Source organism: Toxotes jaculatrix, chromosome 14 (genome assembly GCF_017976425.1).
Source record: "Toxotes jaculatrix isolate fToxJac2 chromosome 14, fToxJac2.pri, whole genome shotgun sequence".
NCBI classification, from domain to species: Eukaryota; Metazoa; Chordata; class Actinopteri; family Toxotidae; genus Toxotes; species Toxotes jaculatrix.
The window spans coordinates 1,606,255-1,630,544 of NC_054407.1; the positions used below are offsets into that span (position 1 = coordinate 1,606,255).

Here is a 24,290-nt window from a genome sequence, read left to right on the forward strand (position 1 = left end):
GGTTATCTGAGGGCAAACATCAGAAGAGGATGTGTTGTCATGTGGCAGGTTGTGCGTCTTTAAAAGATCACTTGGCAGAAACACTTGTCAGAGCTGCAGTTATGTTATGAGCTACAGCGGCAGCTCAGACTTGGCCGGTGATTGTTCCACTTCTTGGCTCTGTGAGTGTTCATCCACTTAAGTCTGAATAAAGGCTGGGTGAAACTCACAGAGCAAGCAGGGTGGGGAGGGTGTGTGTGTGTGTGGGGGGGGGGGGGGTTTGTTACAGGCTGGAGTCAGATATTCTTAATACCTTAATTAAATGTGTAATCATCATGAATCATGACGAATCCGACCAGGCTCCACCGCAGCTCAGATATATCTCCTGTCTGATGTTCACTGAGCCAACAGTGTGCTCTGCAGTGTGACCTGCTCTGTCCCACGCTGCTGGCTGAAGTGAGTGAGTTTTAGAGCCACAGCAGATGTTTTACTCCACACGTGACAATCTGTCACTCTGCTCCTTTTTTTTTTAAAACCATGTTTGAGTTGTGTTTGTTAAAGCTGGTCTACACTGCAGATGACACAACACTGGCCTGAGGTATAGACGTGAACTGACTTAGGGGCCCTGCAGCCACCAGGGGGCCCCGAGTAAGCACATTCCCAGTCATTTAAAGTCATTCTGTGCACAATGATTCCCACACAGAAAGCTTCATTTTCAGCTGGTGGGATTTTTTTTTAACTTAATTAATTTCTTTGCTTATGGAGGACTGTAAAATGTATACCTCTGCTGTAAATCTAATTATTCTGAAGAATGTTGATACTTTTTTTTTTTTTTTTTTGGCTCCATGAAATGGAGGAGCCTCATCAGTGAAAATGAGTTTGCCTGTTGGTTGTATACATTTGGACTTTCAGGAAGTGATGAAAGCCACGAGCGCACATGAACCTCAGCCACCCCCTCGGTCTTTAAAGGGACTTTTGGGGCCTTGAGTTTGGATCCACAGCTGACGGGGGCCCAGAGGGGTGGAGCGGATTGTCATAGGCTGAGAAATCTGTCAATCACAGCTTTTGCTAATGTTGAATAAAATACATTGTTTGCATTTAAGACAAATTGTTCCTAGCCTTGCTGTTTTAATCTAAGGGTTTCTTAAAGTGCCAGTAGCCTCTGTTCAGTGATGTAGAAGTACAGACTGTGTGTGACCGAGTCAGGTCCATAGATCAAGGCTTTTGTCTAGACTCTGAAATGAACATGTTTTCATGAAGTTCCTAGAACGGGTCAGAGAAGGTGCTTGTGAGAAGATAGAAGGCAGCAGCTGGATGAATCTCCTTCACCTCAGCCTGAGTTTTATGTGATTAGAATCCTGTTCGGGTGTTAAGTCAAGGGCGATCTTTAGCACTTTAATGTGAAGGCTGAGCAGGTCTCCGGTGCCGCGGTGACTCCAGGGAAATGACCCCCCCGCCTGGAAAGGCTTTTTGGAATTAAGAAAGCGAATTAAGGAAGGAAAGAAGAGAGAAAAGAAAAGAAAAAAAGACAAGAAGAGAAAGGAGTGTGATCCTGAGCTGTGCTCTGAGCGGGAGTTCAGGTGGAAACAAGCTGTTGATCTGGAGCTGTCCTTGGTGCTGAACGCCTCAATCCAATTACCTCTCTCTCCCTCTCTCTCTCTCTCTCTCTCTCTCGCTCATCCCTTCATTCTCTCTTCTTCGGGGCTGGTAGCTCTCCGGGCCATCCGGTTCACACTTCTCTTTCTGCCTCTGCTGTGTATGTGTGTATGTGTGTGCGTGTCCTCATGGCGCTCAGCGCGGAGACTCTTCCCGGGACACTTCCTCTCGTGCGCTGATTTTTAATTTTTAATTTTTTCCGCCAAAATGTGGACCTCCAGCGGTCTGTGTGTTCTCGGGGAGCTTCGTGAATCCGCGGCTGGAGGGGAGGCGACGCAGCTGGGATAACTAACCGGGTGCTATGGTTGGGACCTCCTGGAAGAGCAAGAGTTCGGCTTTTCCGAAAAATCAGCAGTTTCCACGGAGGTAGGAAGATTCTCTCACTCAACACTTACTCAAAAAACAAACTGTGGATTTGAATCACAGTGGGAGGCTGAGCGTGCTTTTAGTGTTGGTCCAGCTTTCTATCCACTTTCTGTCTCCCTTGTACCTTGTGAACTCGGTGTGGGGCTCAGGTGCATTATCACGGGTTAAGCCTGAATCTCCTTAATCTCTTGACAACACATTAGAAATGAACGCTCCTCACTTTGGGCTGATTCTGGATCCTGTGAGCAGGATTTCACTTTGTCTCTGCTACTGAACTTGGTCTGTTGAGATAAAGGAAGGTGGAGAGAAGTAAAACCAGTCAGCTCTGAAACCTATTACATAATTATTAGTGACAATGAAGTGAATCTTGGTTTAATAAACCCTGTATATAAACTTTAGGGTCAGTTTATTTATTTTATCATCTGAATGTGTATGTTAAAGAAATGAATTTATTGTGGTTGGATAAGACTGATTTTTTTAGTAGTGACGTAGCAGCTTGGTTCCTGACGTAGCCATGTGTCCTATGAGTGTCCCAGGAGGAGATAGACGGTCTATAATTAACTAAGGCAGACTTGAGCCTGGGGGAGACGAAGCCTAATGCCACCACTTGGGATTTGTGGAACTCCATTACACAATCAGATAAAGGTCCCGCAGTCAGAGGACTTCAAATGGCAACATAAGCCTTGATAGACCAACAGGAGAAAGGTTTCCAGGAAATAAAAAAAAAAAAAAAAGAAAAGGAAACGCAGTTTAGATTCCATTCATTCCCTGGGAGTGGATTAAAATTGGTATTCATTACGTAAGGAAACAACCTGGTGAAAGAGACACCGCTTCATTATTCAGTGATTTATGTTAGAGGGATTCTTTCTAATTAAAAAATAGCAATAGCTCCTGGGTTTTTTAATGAGTGTCCAGACTTTAAGTGGACTGTCAGATATCTCCCAAACGTTCATCCACAGCGTGGTTGGAACGCGGCTCTCTGACATAAATAAATCAGATCTGCTGTTTTGGATTTGGTGTAAAAGTCACCGAAGCAAAAATAATTGAGTGTCTGGCAGCTTTGTAAGCCGCAGTGAATCTTAACAGGAAATATCTAATGTGGGAAAACAGGGCTCTACTAGATTAGTAGATTTAGCCTGTCCGCCCACCCACCAGCTCCCTTTTCACACACTCAGTAAGCACGGCCAGACCTGCAGCAAAGAGGGGCATAGTAAACAAATTCATTAGAATGACAACTATTACAAGTAATTGGTGGCGTGTGGACATGTGGACACACAGGTTTCAGGTGCCTTACTGGGCAAAAGCTTAATTGGTGTCCCTGACAGCTCCAGGCTGGGGTCCTGTTATAGTAACTGGAAACCTGATTGGGAATATGCAGCAGTAGAGAGGGATATTGAACTGACATGATATCAGTTATCAGTTTGAGTTTATGTGTGCTCATATGTAGAATATTCCTAATACAGAAAATGTGTTAATTGGGAACGCTGCGTTGGACTGAGAGGCCTGTGATCCCCAGTTTCTCTGGGTGTCTGAGGCTGTGAGCGAGACACTGAACTGATAAATTACTTGGGTGGGAAAAAAAAAAAAAAAAAAAAGCTTAGGACAAAATGAATGTGTTGCAATGCAGAGAGAGCGAGTGAGGATTTTTTTTTTTTTTTTTACAAATCCTGGAGGAGAATTCTATCGTGCTCTGGTCTTGTATCATGTATCACGTCTTGTTTGTTTTGTTTTTTTTTTTTCCAGCCATGGATCCAACCCACAAGAGCTCAGTGGTCTGAACACAGCCCGGTCAGCTTGGTGGGCCTGAGCAACCTTTTCCCCACGGCCAAGCGCCACCATCGTCTCACTGAGCCTCACAAGCTCCAGACACTCACACACACCACCACAACCTCTGTTTGCCCCCCTCCTCCACCCCCCCCCCCCCCCCCCCCCCCACCCACCCTCTGCCAGTAAACAGCAGCACACGCAGAGCAAACATGACAGACAGAGGGATTTTCAGCACGCCTAAAGCGGCCCCCCGGACCACTGCGGGCCCCGTGCTGCCGCCTGAGCCGATCGACATCATCCGCATCAAGGCCCGCTCCCGGCGGGTCAGACTCAACGTCGGAGGTCTCACACATGAAGTCCTCTGGAGAACCCTGGACCGGCTGCCCAGGACCCGTCTGGGACGGCTAAGAGACTGCAACACCCACGAGTCATTGCTGGAAATTTGCGATGACTACAGCCTCACTGAGAATGAGTACTTCTTCGACCGGCACCCGGTGGCCTTCTCCTCCATCCTCAACTTCTACCGAACAGGGAAGCTGCACATGATGGAGGAGATGTGCGCCCTGTCCTTTGGCCAGGAGCTGGACTACTGGGGTATTGATGAAATCTACCTGGAGTCATGCTGCCAGGCACGGTACCACCAGAAGAAGGAGCAGATGAACGAGGAGCTGAGGAGGGAGGGCGGGAGACGCTGAGGGAGAAGGAGGTGGAAGGCCAGGAGGACCAGGGCTGCTGTCCCGACAAGAGACAGAAGCTCTGGGATCTGCTGGAGAAACCCAGCTCATCTGTGGCTGCAAAGGTAACAACAGCTGCACACACTCTGTGAACACCTTGGTAAAATGGTCCTTCCCTGTCCGTCTGTCCTCTGTGTCTCCTGCTGATGTCTTTGTGATGTCATCAGGGGTCTCTCAGCTCAAATCTGTCTGAGATTTCGGCTTCATCCCAGTTTACACCAGAAGCAGCGTCTCTGTTACTCAAGCCAGAGTAAACATAGTGTGTCCAGGTCTGACAGGAAGTACTTAACAGGAAGTACCGTCCGCTGAAGAAACAGCTGCTCCAGTGAAATCTGTGGATTATATGGTACGGCAGATTGCTCTCTGGCCTATTCCCACTCACACATCAGTGTTTTTGGACGTAGGTGTGTCTTCTTCAAAATCACATCCCACGGGAGGAGCGCAGTGTTTTTTGTCCCAAACAAACGTCCTTCAGTTTATTTTAGTTTCCATTTTGGGGGTCGGGGGTTTAGAGTATTACAGTGAGGGTTAGGACTTGGTCCACATGGTCCATGATTTTTTGCATCTGATGAAAATATGACATCTTTTGTTTTCTGTATAAGTCAGTATGGATTAGCAGTGAGATAAGCTGTGTGTGTGTGTGTGTGTGTGTGTGTGTGTGTGTGTGTGTGTGTGTGTGTGTGTGTGTGTGTGTGTGTGTGTGTGTGTGTGTGTGTGTACTTCACATTGCACTTAGTCTGTCAAATGATTTTTTTCTCTAAGCTTTGTGTAGCAGTGCACACTGTCAGCTTAACAACATCATCAACATCCCACAGTTTGTTTACTACAGTAAACTTACTGTGAGGAGGAGAGGAGAGGGAGGAGAGGAGGAGGAGAGGAGGAGAGGAGGAGGAGGAGAGGAGGAGAGCAGAGAAGAAGAGGGGAGGAGGAGGAGTAGGAGGAGGAGAGGAGAGGAGAGGAGGAGAAGAGGGGAGGAGAGGAGAGGAGGAGAAGAGGGGAGAAGAGGAGAGGAGAGGAGGAGAGGAGAAGAGGGGAGGAGCAGAGGAGGACAGGAGGAGAGGAGATGAGGAGGAGAAGAGAGGAGGTGGAGGATGAAGGGGAGGCAGAGAGTAGAGGAGAAGAGGTGGAGAAGAGGAGAGGAGAATAGAAGAGGAGGAGACAAGGGGATGAGAAGAGGAGAGGGCGAGAGGACAAGAGGAGAGGAGAGGAGAGGAGAAGGGGATAAGAGGAGAGGAGGAGGAGGATGGGAGACAAGGGGAGGAGGAGCGACCTATAGTGAGATGGCTCTTGATAAAAAGCAGCTCTGTGTCAGTGGGTGATCGTGCAGCAGTGTTTCACATCTAATGATAACGCTCAGTTAGCGTGTGCGGGTCAGTGTGGCTGATGTTTGCCTCCTGTTTGTTTGGTTCATTAGATTAAGTGAGTGGGTTGTGGAAACGTCATGTGAAGAACTCTGCTCAGCAGAGTCATCAGTCAATCAGTCATTTCAGTCGAGACAAGAGAGAGAAACAACAACGCAACACCTGTGTGACACAGGTGGGATCTCACTGACACATCTGGTTTCTTTGTGGTTACATGTACATCATTTCAGTCAGAAGGAAAGAGCGGGCGGATTGATTGGTTAGATTCAGTGGATGAAGCTCAGTGGATCTGAACATTGAGCTGATTTAAATCAGAAATACCAAAATGTTGGATAATAGCAGGAGGTGACATATGATTTTCCTGATCTGGGAAATGTCTGTAGCAGCACTAATATATTTTCAGGTGTGAGCGACATGGTGTGGTTTGGAAGTGCTCACCTGGAAAACTTCGCAGGTGACACCAAGTTTGAAGCTGCTTGGATGATTGCGCTTTAAAGCAAAATCCATGATAATTTACTGAATGTCTTCTGAAAAGACAAGGATCTGACTATAAAACGGGGGGGGACACACTTTAGACAGGTTTCTAACAAATTACCTAAAACATGTGCAGAGCTTTCCTCAAAATATCAGACAGAACACAAGAAAAGAACCCCACACTCCACAGCTGACTCAGGTTTTACTGCTCGACTTGACCCCAATAACTAAGTGGGCCCTCGCACATTCACACAGGTACAGACACACAAGAAATTAAAAAAAAAAAAAAAAAGCTGCAGGTCTGGGGTTTGGACTGCATGGTGGTCTTGATGTGTCCCTCTGGGAGAAACACCAGGTGGTCTGAGAAAAGACAGCAGGGGCGACAGCGAGGGCGAAATCAGCTCGCCAGCTTCAGCTTACACACACACACACACACACACACACACACACACACACACACACTCAGTAAAATGCAGAGAATAAATTTCCCCAGCTTGAGGGATCAATAAAGTAATAAAAAATGTAAGTGTCACTTATCTTCTTATGTATTTTTTTATTTTCATACAGAATTAAATGATGTTTTTCCTTCACCTTTGTCCTCTGGACATCAGCAGTAATACATGAAAAGCTTTAAAGATTAGTTCAGTGCATGAGGGACCATTTTTACCAGCCCTATCCAAGCTAATCTAGGAACTGGAAACTCCAGATAGGTACAAGGTTCTTATTACTTTGAGTCCATTAGCTGAGGTCAGTTGGACAAACTCAAAGTTCAATTGTCTAATTCAGATTTTTATTTTCATGTTTGACTGTGTGGGTGGACACTCTTTGGCAGTGTGGCAGCGTCGTCTCCAAACTTCCAGCTGCTTGTGTTTGCTGAGTGCAGGAGAGGCAGCACGTGGCTCTAGAGACACTTTAGGTGTCTGAACAGCTGTGAATCCTGTTGACGATCAGACTGTGGTCTGATATTTTCTTCCTTTGTATTTTGGCAACTCAAAAAGCTCCAAAAAGTGAATCCAGGGTGTGAAGTGTATAATATAATATGCTATGTGTTTGTTTTTCATGATAAAAGTCCAGTTTACTTTTAAGTTTAATTCATGGCTCTATAAATACAGCAGTGCTGGCCTTCAGAGGTCCATGTGACCGTGTTGGAACCATAGTGTCAGCAGGAGGGAAGCTGCTTAGGCCTCGCTGCGCTGAGACCAGCCGTGTGTCCCTCTGTGGCAGCAGTGATGCAGCTCAGCTCTTAACCAATAGGAGGGGCTCCTTCCTGATGACACGTACAGCTCAGTGCTACTGCTGATTAGAACAGAGGCATCACCTGGCCATTTGGAAAACATGGGGCAGCACACACACACACACACACACACAGTTTCATACACTTTACATAATCTGTGTAACCTTCCAAATCTTGGCTCTGATTCGATTTTTAACATCTTCCCTTAGCACTATTTTTTTCATCATGTATGTGTGTGTCTGCGTGTGAGACACACACTGATGCAAACTGGATTGTTTCATTTCAGCTTCTGTTCTCTTTGCAGCATTTAATGCTTCGCTTTGACATTTTTATAATATAAAGTTCAAACTTTATTTAAGTCTGTTTGGGTGGAACCAGCAGTGAGTTATAACAACACACCTGCCTGCTTGGTCACCTGCTCATAGTGGACACACACACACACACAGAGTATGACTTAGGAGTATGGCTTAATCTCCTTTGGGGCTTTTACCAGGACTGCTGCTACTGCAAATAGACTAACTGTTGGCAGGTTGGATAGTCTGTCCTGTCCACTGTCTGACCTGAGTGGGGGGTTGCAGGTGGATGGAGCAGGAGCAGCCACATGAAGGCTGTAGGCTGAAGAGTAACTCTCACCTATCTCAACTATCATTACAAACACCAACCGCGGTCTTCAGACAAGGAATAAGACTGGATTTAGCATTAGTATGAGAGAGAAGGATTTCCTGCAGAGCTCGTGAGGGGGGGGGAGGTTTGTTCGCAGACATGTTTGTTTCTTCATGCACCAACACCGTGGCTCCAATTTTCTGCAGATCTGAGTTTTAAGATTTCTATTCAGAATTATAAAAAAAATAAAAAAAAATAGATTCTTTATTCAATGAAAATGAATGGATTCCTTTTCCCATATTGTTTAACTCGGCTTTCTGGTGTATTTCAGTGAACATCAGAGAAGAGTAAATTTATGAGTAAATGAGTCACATTTGTATTCGAGCATGTGAATCACAACTGATAGGCTTTACACACAGTGCAGCTGACTACACATCTAAAACGTGTTCACATCATCACATACATGCATAGTATTCGTCTGGTATTTAAGATTAGAGCACAGAAAATAAATGAGGAGTGGAGGGAGCTGCTTCGCATGCCATGAATGTATCTGAAGAACAAGAATGTGGCTTCAGATTAAGTTTTACTTGTAATCTGGAGCATAAAACATAATCTGGTGCCACAGAGTTTTTTTTTTTTTTGTTGTTTTTTTTTTAGATTACAAACCTGGGCCTTATTGTGTTTTTTTTTATACTCATCCTTTCTAGTGAAGACAAGATCTGGGAACAGAGGGACTCTGCTGCACACCGCTCCGTGCATGAGCACATAAGTTGAACCATATTATCCAAACCAGTTGTATGTAGGTTTGAATAAAGATGAGCATTATAAAGTTGTGACTGAGACTGTGAGTTGAATATGTTCATTAGATTCATCTTTGACTCTGTAGCACCAGTATTTCTTATGCGAGCAATGGATGATTACAACAGACCTCTCCTTTGTGTGCGCTTCCATTTTCATCTCCACATAAGTTGTTTATATCATGTGGCTAATTTCTGAGATTTGTGTGGCTGCATGACTCACTTCCTTATTAAACTGCGGCAAAGTTGTGATGAGGCTGCACGCGGTTTTCCTAAGAAATATTGGCCTGCATGTGTTCCTGCTCGTGCACGTGTTTGGCTCTGGGTTGTGAGGACGAGTTTACAGCCAATGAGTGTAAGCAGTTCTAACTCATATTGTGTATTAAGCTCTTTAAAGCGAATCTCTTTGTTGATTTACTAATTAACAATCATTTCAACACTCGTATGAGTTTCAAAATTCACTGATAAACCCTGAATGAAATTCAGAACATCATAAAGGTCGGCAGTGAATCATTGGTGGTGTGTGTGTAAAGTGTCTCTTTCAGCATTGTGCAGGCAGACAGCAGTAAGCAGCTAAGTGGCTGCTCAGCTCCATAGTTTACTGGCCCCCGTACATTCAGAGAGTAGCAGCAGAATGATGTGCATTCACTAATGTACCGGAGCTCCCCCCCCCCCCCACCCCGATATTGAATGCTTTAATTCAAATGAGAGTGATTTATCACTCCAGCAGGGAAGAAGCTGATCCAAAGTGGTTTGCCGTCTACAGTAAAGTTCATCCCGTGGACTGTAAATCTTTTATTGGCGACTGAGTCCATCTGTGAGTGTACCACAGCCCACAAGCTGCCGGGCGCTCTCTCTCTCTCTCTCTCTCTCTCTCTCTCTCTCTCTCTCTCTCTGCCTGCTTTTCTTTCTCCACTGCTTTATTTGTCTTAAGTTTAGAGGAGACGTCAGTGAAATTCGCTGCAGCTGATTTAACAGTAATATTATTAGGGCCACAGAAGCAGAGTGCTTTATTACAACTATGTTTTTTTTTCTTTCGTAATCAGAAGAGAGTACTTCCAGCTACCTACGCATTCATTCTGACTTAGCTCTCGTCAGCCATCATGTCAGGTCCAAGGTAGCTGAGGTTAATAGAATCACATTCTAAAGACATCTCACTGACCTGGAGCCAAACATAACACTGCACAGGTGCTACGGCTATCAATAAACATAACGCTCCAACTCCCAAATATTTCCCTGCAGTCCTTGTGAGTGTGGTTTCCTGCAGATGAGTGACCGTCTGCTGACTTTGTGTGCAGGTGACAGAGGGATGTTCACGGTCATACTCTGTGTCCACTTGTTCCAGTATTAAGTTGTGTGACATAAGGCCACTGGATGTGTTTGACACAGGTATTCAGCCTATAACCTACATGTTTTATTCCATTAACCTGTCCTAACCTGTCCTGACCTGTCCTAACCTGTCCTAACCTGTCCTGACCTGTCCATGTTCAGTGTTTTATTGAGGTTTAGAGGTGATTCGGTTGTGTGGTCATGACGGAGGATGTAGTCTATGGTGCTGAGTTGTATTGGATTATTCAAAGAGTTGTTTGTGTTATTTAGCCTACCTTCATTGATATAAATGGGGTGGACAAAACAATAGAAACACCTGGACATTGCGGCAGGTGTCCATAGACTTTATGTAGGCTATATAGGCTATGTAAGCTATATGAATCAAACAGCCTGCCACTTCTTACAGGATGAACAGCAGAATAAAGCAGCAGAAAAGGTGGAGATGTATCAACAACATAAACTCTAGTGCGACTGCAGCCAACAAACACAGACCAAAGGCTACGTTGCTAGGCAACGCAGTAGTTGTAGTAGATGCTCTCCTCTGTACAGTTAGTTGCATCAGTCAGTCAGTCAGGGGTTACTCACTGTAACCCTGACGGTAGAGGTGAAAGTCACAGAACATGGACCCAGGATGTTAGCATTGCTAATCCAGCTGGTCATGCAACACGGCAGGTGTCTTTAATTTGGAACACCTGTCGGGGTCACCGGGTGGTGCATTAAATCAGTGATTCATTAAAATAGATGCAACTTTTTTTTTTTTAATCTATGCTGAGGTAATGCTTATCTCAACCAATGACACCATCCTCAATGTTACTGCAAAGTTTTTCTATTTTTCTGTGATGTTTTGAGCCTTGGTTCCATAAGCATAGGGCTAAATATGGAGACATTGGACATATGGACATATGGAAGATTTGTTTAACCAAGAAAACCTTTTCTGCTTAGTGTTTCCTACTATTTTCATCAGGCTGCAGTTTCAGGAAATGTCTTAATGTTTTGGTGTTTCAGTATATAACTAATCCGTATGTGTGTTGCAGTTTAAACCTGTAATTCTCCTTTTTAGATCATTTAGTCATGAATCAATGCTCTGAGACCCACTTTGTGGGACAGCGCTCCACTTAAATTGCTCATTGATGAACTGCGTGGGCGTTGCAGGCAGTCGCCCCCCCCCCTCCAAAATACAAACAGAAAAACATCATCGAGTGCCACAGTGAAGCCAATAAAAGAAAATAACATGGGAATGTAATGGACCATTACATATTCTATTAGGAACCATGATGAGGAAGCTCCTGTAACCAGACATTTCAGAGCCTCTAATCAGTTAATGATCTTTATGGGCTCTGAAACTGTTCAAGTTCCCCCAACAAAGGGTGATCCAGAATAGAAGAAGCTGCTTTTTGTAATTTCATCTTTTAAAAATATAATTTAGACAATGCTAATCTACTGTAGCTGGAAAATGTTGTCAGTGTAGTAAAATAAATATTAAGTAATTTGTAAAAGGGTTTTGTTCATCTGACTGATGCATTGTGTGTGTGTTTTTTTTAAAGAAACTTTTAAGGGAATATGATGATCCATAATGCTGCTTTTTTTTTTTTCCCCTTGTTGGCTTGAGAATGATCTTAATTGCAGGTTTGACTGTAGCACCATTAGCCTTTTAGAACATGGAAATCTCAGGAAGTGAGTGGGGTGGGGGAGTGATTGTGTCCAAAGCGTTCTGCAAAACAGCACGCACTCAGAGTTAAAATACCTCTAATTGCTCTGCTGACTTGTGTCTTTGGAATATAACATGATTCCAAAGATCACAGAGAGGACACCGTCTCTGTGACACATCGACGAAGATTCCTCAGATGACCTTAAACCAACAGCTCCACACGGTTTTCCTTCCGCCGTGCTTCATTGTAAGTGTTGTAGTGATCGCCCTGCCTGGATGGCTAATAACATACCATGTTTGGTTAATTACAGCTCAGTGTGTCACACACACACCAGCCAGATGCTTCTCGTTGTTGTAATTACTATAATTCAGACTCTGTCTTTATTCTCTCAGCGCCTCTTACTTCTCTGTCTCTATCTTTGTGTGTGCATGTGCCTGTGTGTGTGTGTGTTTTTTGGTGTGCATAAGGCAAAGCTGAACACAATGGTGACACTGAGATCCTAATGATACACAGAGTTTATCATTTTTCATGGAGCCTCCACTCCAGGCGACAGCTCACATTTCCTGTCTGTAATTTACATCTTGAGTTTGGTGCAGTGTGGAAGCATCACGCAAGGGAGCACGTGCCTCAGAGCACCTTCTCAAACCCCCGGATTTCACTCACAGACACTTTCCAACAAACTGCCCAAACAAACCAACCAACCTCTCTTCAACAGTACAGCTCAGGTATCATCACATTTCAACACATCCATGGTTCTTGATTGAGAATCTCTGTCAAAATAAAATGCCGAATCTTTCATTGATGAAATATTGCAACTTAGTGTGTGTGTGCACTGTGTTATCCTGCCCTCATAATATTGTTAGCATGTAATCAGCCCACATGTTGCCTGCAACATCACAGCAACCATCACCAGTGAAGCGGGTGGATTTGATTTGGGGTTTGTTGATGCAGTCCGGAGCTAATGTTAGCAGCAGTAAAGCAGAACATCTGGATGGGTGACTGGAGGGAATAAGTGAATATTAGAATGACCTCGGTGTAACAGCAGCAGCTTTATAAATAAACCGTGTTGACCTCTGCAGAAACAGCAGCTGTGCAACACATCCTGCGCCTGTTGTTCCACAAATATCTCCACATATTGATCTGGGATTGGGTTTCTCTGCCCAGTCATTCATCCACTCTTTCATTCCATCTTGTGTTTTGTGTCTCTGCCCATTTGTCTCATTTCTGTCTGACATGTCTCTCTCTCTCTCTCTCTCTCTCTCTCTCTCTCTCTCTCTCTCTCTCTCTCTCTCTCTCTCTCTCTTTCTCTGTATATCTTGTATAACCAGTGAATGATTTACTGAAGGTTTAGCTTGATAGATCTCACAGATCTCCAGAGGATGAATCATAATCCAAATTTCCTACTTCAACAAAAGTTCTAATTTAGAGTAAAGTGAAGTCCACGGAGTACAGTCAAGTTCCCAAGAGGATGAGCCCTTTGGATTTTTTTGGCATTTCTGACTCTATGACCTTGGCCATGTATATAGACATGGAGATATAGATAGAGAGACATGATGTAATCCGTTAATTGCCTGCAGATAGTCTGTGGTGCTGCCACACACACACACACACCCACACATATATATATTAACAGTAGGATTCACTCAGTCACTCATTTACAGTGTCTAGCACCAAAGTTGTGGAAAATTCTCTGGATCATTATGAATTGGTTCTTAATAACAGAACAATGCAGAAGGCACGCACGCACTTGCCATCATTAACACGGCTGTTTCTCAGCTTTTAGCTGTCTTTGAAGAGCTGTTTCACTGTGAGCTGACTTCACTTCTTTGTTCGTGACTCACTGTGATACAAATTCAAAGTGTTATTGATCAGCTGAATGTTAAACGTGGAGCCTCTATTCGTTCTTCCTCCTCTGTACAGCTTCTAAAGCAGCTTGTGTGTTCCTGGTACTGCTTTAAATCTGCCCCGGGTGCCAAGGTCATAGCATTTGGCAGCCATTAAGCCATTAAGACACTGCAAGGTGGACACACTTTGATACAGCTGCCCTCTGCTTCCTTTTGTCCTGTCTTTCTATCCATCCCCTCTCTCGTCTTTCTCTCATCTTTCTCTTTGTCTCTCGGTTTTCTTTTATCTTGTTTGCCTTTGCAGTTTTGTCTAAAAACAGTTTGGTCTGAAACAAAGAACAAAGTCATTCAGTCTGACAGAGGATTATTGAGCAGCAGACATACTGTACACTGTGTAATGCTGTAATGCGCGGCGTCCTTTGACTTGACTCTGATAGTCCAGACAGTCCCTCACCGGAAACAGGATTTCACACGAATTCTCTTGAGTCGCAGGCACAGCTGTTATAGCACAATAAAAAAAAAAAAAAAAAAAGTAATACTGCAATAAAAAAAATAAAAAATCTGCAGATACAAAGATTAAATTTGATTGGTATCCAAGCAGATTGGGAGCATTTGGATTCTTGTTAATGAAATGTGGTTTTCATGAATCCATGCTGAAAAAAAAAAAACATAGTCAGCCCAAGAACTTGAAGATATAGCCTTATGTTTAGCAAAAGGCAGGACTTGAACCCTCAACCAAAGGACCTAATTACTATTATTATCAGAACAAAAACAGCATTACTTTGCTGCTAATGCTGATGAAAATATATCTTTAAATGTTTTAAATGTCTTTAAATTAACCACAGGCATTTTGTTACATACTGTAAGAACTGACTGTGGCTGATTATAGTTAACCACTGTTTAATATGTACTCTGCAGCATGTAAGTTAAAAACAGGACAAAATACATTTCGATAGACAAATGAATTTTGGTATGCCATTTTTAATGTCAGTTATTATTGATATGTTATATCGTAATGATATCATATCATAATATCATAGTCATAATTTATTAAAAAAATTATATATATATATTAGTTACTAATCCTGCACATGCGCTTTCTGCTTCAATACCTTTACCATAAAGGTTAGAATACGAGTGCACTCCAAATTTAGGGGTAGCTCCCTTGACCTCAGTGCCTTGGGGAGAAAGCCTGGTGTGTTGTGCCTGTATGGGAATGAAGTATATCTTCTGCACACGTGACAGTATTTTGAGCGATAAATGCAATAAAACATGGCCTCCGTATATTTCTGTCTGGACAAAGTCAGCCACTCCTGGGGCTCCATAGGAAGTTTTTAATATTTATTTCTAATTAAATATTGTTCAAGCTAAGTTGATATTTCTAATTTTAACTGTTTAATTTCACATTAAACATGAGATAGGCAGTAAGGTACTGCTTTTGCTCCTGCTGCCACACCTTTAAGCAGCAGTCTCACAGGAGAGCCTTGTTTTAGAATGATACTGATGCATCATTCACAATATGGAAACAGAAAAGAGAAGAGCGCTCTCCATTTACTGATCTGAAAACAGCTGATAATGTAACACTACTGTAGGCGCTCTCGGTTGTAACTGATTCATCAGGCTTTCATAATGACCTGCCATCACTCATGATGTAGCAGCACACACACACAGCACAAGCCACTAAAGTTTCTGTTCATTTAGAAGCTGCATCTCTCAGGCTTCCCTGTCAGTCCTTATCTGTATCATTATCTGCTTTGACCTTTATTTATTTATTTCTTTTTTTTATTTTGGCACAAAGCTTTCCCAGGGGGTGTCCAACAGTTGCCTGATTCTTCCTGTTGGGGGAGGAAAGAATGAGTAACCACTTCTAACCTCTTTCTATCCTTTCTATAGATAGCAACAGAATCCTATTACAATTATCCTGAAATGTCCTAGCAAGGGCTGCGGCGAGAAGACTCAGAGCGCACATGCTTCAGCTGCCTCGCTCAGCTGGGACACTGAGAGTTCCGTGTTAGCGTTGTTGAACAGACGTTGTAGGTAGTAATGTTGAATTTTCTGGGTGAGTCGAGCTGTGAGGAGTAATGTAGCTTCTAATCAGCCAGGAGCAGGAGTGATCAGGGGCAGGAAGCAATGGTTGGGTCAGATTTTCAGAAATCATTCTGTGAATTTAAACATGCAGGGGCAAAAACTAACTTGACCCCCTTACTTCTGTCTCTTTGTTGTTTTCTTGTTTTTTTTTTTCATCATTAATTGTGGCAGTGGTAATCACATCTGCCAGTAAGCGTCTGCAAGTTCCTCCACACATCACGTTCCCTTTAAAACAAAGCAAACATTGTGGAAGCAAACCCTAAACCATCTATATCTCTGTATCTGTATGCAGTAAGGAGTAACCTGATCTGTTTTACTGAGACACGGCTCCATGACGACAGCACACATATTGACAGTGAGGGTTAGGTTAAACAGTCATAAGGGCAGACATCATCTCACAAATCCATTATCAGAGGACTCTGCATCTTTGTTGTTAATTCCCAGGGGGCCACACAATTTGAAGTACATAAAAAAAGTGTTCTCCAGAGATTATGAGCTACTGTCTGTGTCTTCGTCTGGACAAATCACCCTGGTCCCTGTCTATGTTCCAGCTGAAACCATAACTTCAGCTTCAATGCTGCGCTTTTCACACATGTGACCCGTCACCTCACCTTCCCTCTCTGCAGCAATACATAACCACGCCCACTCATTCTGGACCAGTGCTTTGGCAACATCCCAGACGCATACACGGGAGCCTCCCCTTGGAAGGTCGGATCATAATGTCGTCCACCTCCTCCCAACATATAGGCAGAAAGTCGAGTGTGATAAACCACTTTTGAAAGCTGTAGAGACATGGTCTGACGACAGAGAGGGGGAGCTTAAAGGCATAAGTGCTGTGCTATACTAAGCTCTGTGAGGACACGGTTATCACAGCTAAGACAGTTCAGGTGTTCAGCAGTAATGACAAAGCAATCAGGGAGGGAATCAGTACAATAATGGGCCCAAGACAGGAAAGGCAATGTGTGAATAGGGCAGGCTGTGGTGAATTTGTTAATGACCTACACATCTATTATGGAAGGTATGATGCGAGAGGCCCAAGATCAGCGACTGCTTTTAAACAGGAAGCTGAGGAGCTTTGGCGTTAGCCTACACAGACTTGAAAGGGCTTAGAGGAACCTGGTTGAAAGCATCTTTCTATTTAACATAACAGCTTGGTACAGCAACCTGAGTGTGAAGACCAGAAATCAGCTTAGAGTAGTTCATAGAGCAGAGCTGTACACAGGAAGGCCACAGACATAACTACAGATACCCCACACCCACCACACTCAGACTTTGAGCTGCTTTTCTCTGGCTTTTGATTCATGGCCCCAAGGGCCAGCCAGAGCAAGGCATCTTTGCAAGGTATCTTTTCTTTACTCATGACACAGAAGAAGCAATGATAGAAGGGAATACTGACCTCACAGAAAACACTACACTAATTACTTTCTTCACCATCATTTAATAGTTCTCATTCATATCAACCACCATGTGGGTTGTATTTGAAAGAGCTGTTCCAGTGATTTAGTATTGAACTTTGATTAAGTTCAGGGACTCACAGGAGAAGAACAATGGCCAAGACGGAGCAGATGTCAAGAAATTCGGCTTTTAATCAAATTCCAAAAATGCTGGACCCTACATTTCCCATAAGGCAACTTGATAGTGTTTGTCATAAGACCTTACCCTGCCAAATGTGCACATCTGTCAAACCCCACACCTCAGGTGTGTAACACACCCTGATGATATCACTATAAAGTCATCGGGGTTATTTTGTCAGACTTCACAAAACTCCTCCAGAGACACAGATGATATTATACACCTGATCTCCAAGCCTGAATAGTGCTAACCCAAATTAAATGACCATTCAGGTTGTTCCTGTCCTCAGCTGTGATGGACCAGAGTACTGGAGAATATACATGCAGCAGAGCAAGTCAAGCTTTAACAACTGCAAATATTTTTTACGAAAATCTTGCCAACAAAACACATCAACAGCATGATTCCGTTAGAGGAAATGTCAGAGGATCGTTAGTCATTAGGATTCATGCTCTGGAGAACATGACAAACCATTTAATAATCGTGGAGATATTTCAGCCTGAACCAAAGTTGACTGGCTGACACTGTCATCCCTATACCCATGCAGCTCAGGTGGCTGAAAAACAGCAAAAGGGCCAACTTGCTACATGCTCACACCAAATGTAGTCAAGGATCACAAGCTCTGCATCGCTTCATCTGTCAGCTAATGCAGTAACCCATAATCTTATCTTTGTCTTGCAGATCCTGGCCATGATCTCCATCCTGTTCATCATCATTTCAACCATATCCTTGTCTCTCAACACCCTGCCAGAGCTGCAGGTGGTAGATGAGTTTGGCCAGTTCAATGACAACCCCAACCTAGCCCATGTGGAAGCTGTCTGCATTGCCTGGTTCACCATGGAGTATTTGCTGCGCCTGCTCTCAGCACCCAACAAGTGGAATTTCATTAAAGCACCTCTCAACATCATTGATTTGCTGGCTATACTGCCTTACTATGTGACACTCTGCCTAACTGAGTCTAACAAGAGCGTGATGCAGTTCCAGAATGTACGCCGTGTGGTCCAGATTTTCCGAATTATGAGGATCCTGAGGATCCTGAAGCTGGCCAGGCACTCAACGGGACTCCAGTCTTTAGGCTTCACATTGCGAAGGAGCTACAATGAGTTGGGTCTGTTGATCCTCTTCTTAGCCATGGGCATTATGATCTTTTCTAGCTTGGTATTCTTTGCTGAGAAGGATGAGGATGCCACCAAATTTACCAGTATCCCTGCCTCCTTCTGGTGGGCCACCATTACTATGACGACTGTTGGTTACGGAGACATCTACCCTCAAACCCTGCTGGGCAAGATTGTAGGAGGACTCTGCTGCATAGCAGGTGTGTTAGTCATTGCCCTTCCCATCCCAATCATTGTCAACAACTTCTCTGAGTTCTACCGAGAGCAGAAAAGGCAGGAAAAGGCCATCAAGAGGAGGGAAGCTCTTGAAAGAGCCAAACGAAGTGGAAGCATTATTTCTATTAACCTAAAGGATGCTTTTGCACGTAGTATGGAACTCACGGATGTGTTGGTGGAAAAGAAAGAGGACAGTAAGTGTCCTGTGGATAATCACCTGTCACCCAGTCGCTGGAGCTACCACAAACACTATTCCAATGCAGAGGTGGGTAGCCCAGGCAAATCTCAACGTACTCACTACCAGGAAGTGGCTCAGCTGGGCTCCCCTGAACGTATCAAGGTCTTGTCTAACAAAACTACCCCACAACCACTCAACGCAAAGAGGCTGGAGGATGCTTACAACAAGACAGCAACCATCCAAGAGCAGCAGGAAAAAATTACAGAGGAGCTAATGGAGATGAAAACACTGACCTCTAAAACTTCACCTGAGGTCAGCATTGGCAGGAAATTTTCCAACGGGGCTGCTGATGTTTCAGTGGACAGAGGAGAGAGGAGCTCTCGCCTTGTGAGTACTGAAGGAGGTCAAACTGGTGCCAGACGTGTGCCCCCCCCTCCCTTGGATCTAAGTCAGATCCACACCATAGAGGTGAACAGGGGCCCTGACAGCATCCAGCCAGTGACCATCATCAAAGAGGGTTTGTATGAGTTTGTGTCTAGCCCCAGAGGGAGTGGGACTGGAGATGTGGGTGTAACCACCTATGACACCGTCTGCAGCTCCTTGCGAGATTATAGCAGCCCTCAAAAGGCCCTCAAGGTCGACTTCATTGGATCCCAAGATGACATGCTTATGGCAGTGATGACACCTGTGGCAACCCCAGGCTCCGCTGGCTCAGCCAAGCTTGCTCAATTATTTTCCGAAGACATGGTTTCTAGGCTTTCTCAACCTCCTAGCTCTGCAACACAAGAAGCTAAATCTCCGTTGGCAATCCTGCAATCTCCATCTCTCGCCCAGCAATCTGTCAGTCCAAGCAACTCCCAGGGGGGAGGTGAAGGCTCAGCAGCCAGGAGCTTAGAAGGTGAAGGGCATCTCACAGGCTTAAGCCAGCAGAGGAGGAATCACATGGAGAGGTCTTCTGTCAGCTCAGGCAGCAGCGCTAGCCCACTGTTATCTAAAGCCAGCCCACTTAACTGCACCCAGGAGCTAGTAACTATGGAAGGTGGGGAGGAAGGAGGAGGAGGAGGAGGAGGAGGTGGGGAAGCAGACCAGAGTGGAGAGAATCAAGAAAACCACATTGTTCTGGATGGAAGCATGACACCGCCCTGTGAAACAAGCATGTAAGCCCAAAACGATAGAAAGGTTTACAGACAGGGATGCCAAATGGAAGGGTTGAGGAAAAGACTGAATGGATAGAAGACAGCAACTACCCAGAATAAACTGTGACAGCTATTACTTGCTGTGGGCTCTGTACCTGTTGACAAAGACACAGTGGAAGCACATTAAAGTGTGAAGGAGTTGCTGCAGTTATTCTGGAGAGATGCACTCGTCATATCCCACAAGACTTTTTGGACTCGCATCTCTTTTTTGGCAAGTGCTGCTGTCCAAAAGCAGATATCCCTGCATTGTTGTCACATGATGTTATTACTGGGCATCGAGGGAATTCAGAAGCACATGCCCCCTGTCTGGGTACTATCTGAACGACCCATGTCATTTTTATTGACTTATTCTTTGAAAACCGGACTAATATGCTGCATAACAGTGACAACTGATCGATCTCTTAGGGCTCAGATGTGAGCATAAACTAAGCCTTGTGTGAATGAGAGTATTTATCCTGGAGAGTTTTTGTATACAGCTCAACAGGTGTCATTTACAGTTTCCTATTGCTTGCTACTTAGGCCTACTTCTTGTAATGGACTAATTACACCAAGGAAAGTTGGCGGGAAATAATATTTTTTATATTTGTCTAAGCAACTTTTGAAAATTGATCTTTTACAAGACTTGAAAGAAAAACAAAGATCAGCTGGTCTTGCTTATTCATCATTTTCTCAGTTCAGGAGTAACATTCCTGTAATGGGACCCAGATCAAACATAAGCACATGATACAGGACAAAAAGTCCCACTCCTATAACTGTGTTGGACACAAATAGAATTGTAGAGTCCAAGAATATAACATATGCATCTGCTTATTCTGAACACTGATATTTATCTCAGTGCTTCAACAATAGATGTTCTGTTATGTTTCTTTCTATTTCTCTCCTTTTTCTACCACACCTGGAATGAAAGCACGGCCTTGTGAAAGAGAAAAGGGAACAGAACAGGGGCGTGAGGATTATTGTATTCATTGCTAGACCACAGTTTGTACCCTCCTCCAGAATGAAAAAACTTCAATGAGCAGATGTATAAACACATAAAGACAGAAAATAGAGCGCACAAGGACAGAGGACAAGTCCACTGATGACTCCTGTGGGTCATCACACACTGCCTGTGTCCCATCTCAGGGACCCCCTCCTTCAGTGTCACATGTTTCTATGCTGAATGTGTTATGACAGGCTGATGAGGCGTTACTCATCCATTACCAAAAAACTGATGAGCCACTTGTTAAATGGTGTGTTCAGGCAACCCTCCTAAATTCAGTAAATCAACTGAGCATGAAGTGTTAGAGTTGACAAAGAGCACCCAAACACCCCATCTGTTTCGGTCTCTGTGAGACTAGTGTCTTATAAGAGGAGGTTTATTACAACTTGGGTCTTATTTTGTAGTTTTGACCATAATTTCTGTGAGTAATAACGATACTGCACTCACCAAGTCAACCGCTGAGATCTGGGAACACGGTGACTTCAATAAAAAGGCTACCAATACATCAAGACACACAAGAGGTCAGATGAACAGACAGTTTGGAAACAACAGGTTAGTTAAATTTATATGAAGCAGAAAATGAAGGCAAACGCTTCATCCATCACCCACCACTATATCTTCAAACACAGCCCTTTTTGAATTAAACAGAGCAAGAGGCTACATCCCATAATTTTTGTAACTATTCCAAAGTGACAACTGGTTCTCCAGTACAGTAATGTTATCCCAATAGGAAATAGGTACAAAATAAGACCGAGTGGTTATAAACAAATGATCCTCTGAGGGAGGAGGTGCATGTTCACCCTTACAGGCCTTCAGTCATGCAGAGGCTGCACCTGTGAAGCCCACTGAAGGAGGCGGCCCCTCCACGCACTGTTCGTACTGTTGTATCCAGCACGTGTTCATGTATGATGACCGGAGAAAGATAAAGAGAGTGTGTGTGTCTGTGTGACTTCTTTTGCTTGGGTGCTGACTGTATTGTAAAGGTAGTATAACAGTGACCTCTACAGGCATTCTCAAGACTTTGAGTGAAAGGACCTGATGCCTCTATAGCACTCTGTGTAATCTTATTCAATATATATCTCTTTTCATTAGAGCAGTTGTGCATTAATTTGAATGCATGCTGACACGTTCAAACACACATTTAACTGTGTGCATAAATGATTACTCACACAGAGTGCAGAGTGAGTGTATGGTGATGCGGTCAGTAACAAAGTGGAACATGAATTATAACTGCGTTCCTGAGTATATGACATCTCTAGATGAAGATGTCATATATTTTTTTTTTGTTGTTGTCAGTTAACACCAATTTCTTGCGTTTTTATAAAAGAAACTTGAGCTGTGTGTTGTTGTTAACATCTCAAAACATTTTAAAAAAATGTGTGCCTTTTCATAAATAGAAAATTTATGAGAAGGTGAAAAAAAACCTGTACATTATGGCCAGATTTTTCTTTTGTTTTTGTTCTTGTTTTCTCTCTTGTTTTTCTCTGTTTAGTGGATATGTTTGATATGCGAACCCTCAGGTCCTCGGGGGGTTTGCATACCTTCACAGCTTTTGTGTTGTTCTCTCATCAGCCTAAGTGTCAGTCATAGTAGTTTTCACGCAAGCATAGCTAACAGTTCTAACCTCACTGTGCCACGATGTCATTTTAATTTCAGCAAATGAAACTTTCTGTGGAAAGCAGTGGCTTCAAGTTCAGTAGTGCGTTCAGCTTGGAACAGTTGGTGCTGCAGCAGTATAATGTATATGAAATGCAGCACTGTACTAAAAGTACAAAACAGAACATTGAGTAGGGGTTCATTAAACAGAACATAGACAATCTCCTCCACAGCGTGTGAATAATGATCCACAGCAGGTACATGATGACCAGTCAACATCATCTTCTGTGCAGCAGCTTTAGAAATGCAGTGTGCATCAAAAGAGACTTTTTCCACACACAGCAAGTTGTCGTAGACACATGAGATCGTGCGAGGCGATGTATTGCTCCCTGCTTATGATGTAACCCGATTTTATCATTGGTTAGGATTTTATAACTCCCGTCGCCTGAGTCTGGTTTAAGCAACACTATGACCAAAACTTGATCCCAAGATAACTTAATCTTAACTCTCAAAATGACTTAAACCTGAAGGAATAGATGTTTTTTTTTTTTGTCAAATTAAGCAATTAGACAAAAAAAGGTTTTCATATAGTACAAACTGGAGTGTTCCTAGTCAAAGTGGAGAAGCTGTAAAAAAAAATCACAGCAGGCATACTCTTGATATTCTATGTAACACCAACAATGTGCCTCCTCACTAACTGGCATTAGATAACTGAAGGGGACAACACTGATAAAAATGTTGTACATAACACTTACAAAAAAAAAAAAAAAAAAAAAAGAAGAATGTGGGTTCAGGACCACAAAATATTAGCATTGTTTGATCATGTATAAGCTGTCTCTGCGATCATGGCTGATGGAGAGTATTTGGACATTGTGAAGCACAATGAATCTAAAGTGGAGTAAAGCTCTTAAGGTACCTTGTCCAACAGGAAATATAAACACTAGGAAATATATTTTAAAGTTACAGAAGCTACAGACTGCAGCCAGGGAGCGAGAAGCCCAGGCGTGCTCTGCTCACATGAGGATGATTCAGAGGTGGAGCGCTTACGGTATATCCCTTGTTCACATCTGTCCACATGTGGAAGGAACGTCTCCGCTCTGGACCAGCACAGCTCTGCCCGGCTTTTGTTTGATCAGATGTGGCTCTGCAGTAGAAAAAAACTGTTAGTTTGTCACTGCTTGAGATCAGGGACCATATGAACACTGCTTTGGCTTCCTATGCACAACCTCATCTCCGCACAATCACCTGGAAAAGGTCACACAAGTCTTCATTTGAATGTGTTCTTGTGATCACTTAGGTTTTGTACAGTTAGATTAACAGACAAAACAGACACTCCAAAACCTGCTTCTTCATCCCTCCTGCCTGCTTTCTTTCTTTTAATCTTTCCTTGATGTTCCACTCTTCCATCCTCATTTACTTTGTTTAACAGTAGTCTGTGTGATGATTAGTCTCATTCATTATTTCTAAGTCAACATGTTGCTAGTGAATTATAGGGACTTTTGATTCAGTTACCAATATGCAAAACAAATAAATGTGTTCATGTGACCTACTTTTCTCCTG

General features: G+C 43.5%; 1 pseudogene; it reads left to right on the plus strand.

Annotated features, from left to right (window-relative positions):
* Positions 1-3,977: 3,977 nt before the first annotated feature.
* LOC121193599 lies at positions 3,978-20,120 on the plus strand (annotated as a pseudogene).
* The last annotated feature ends 4,170 nt before the right edge of the window (positions 20,121-24,290 follow it).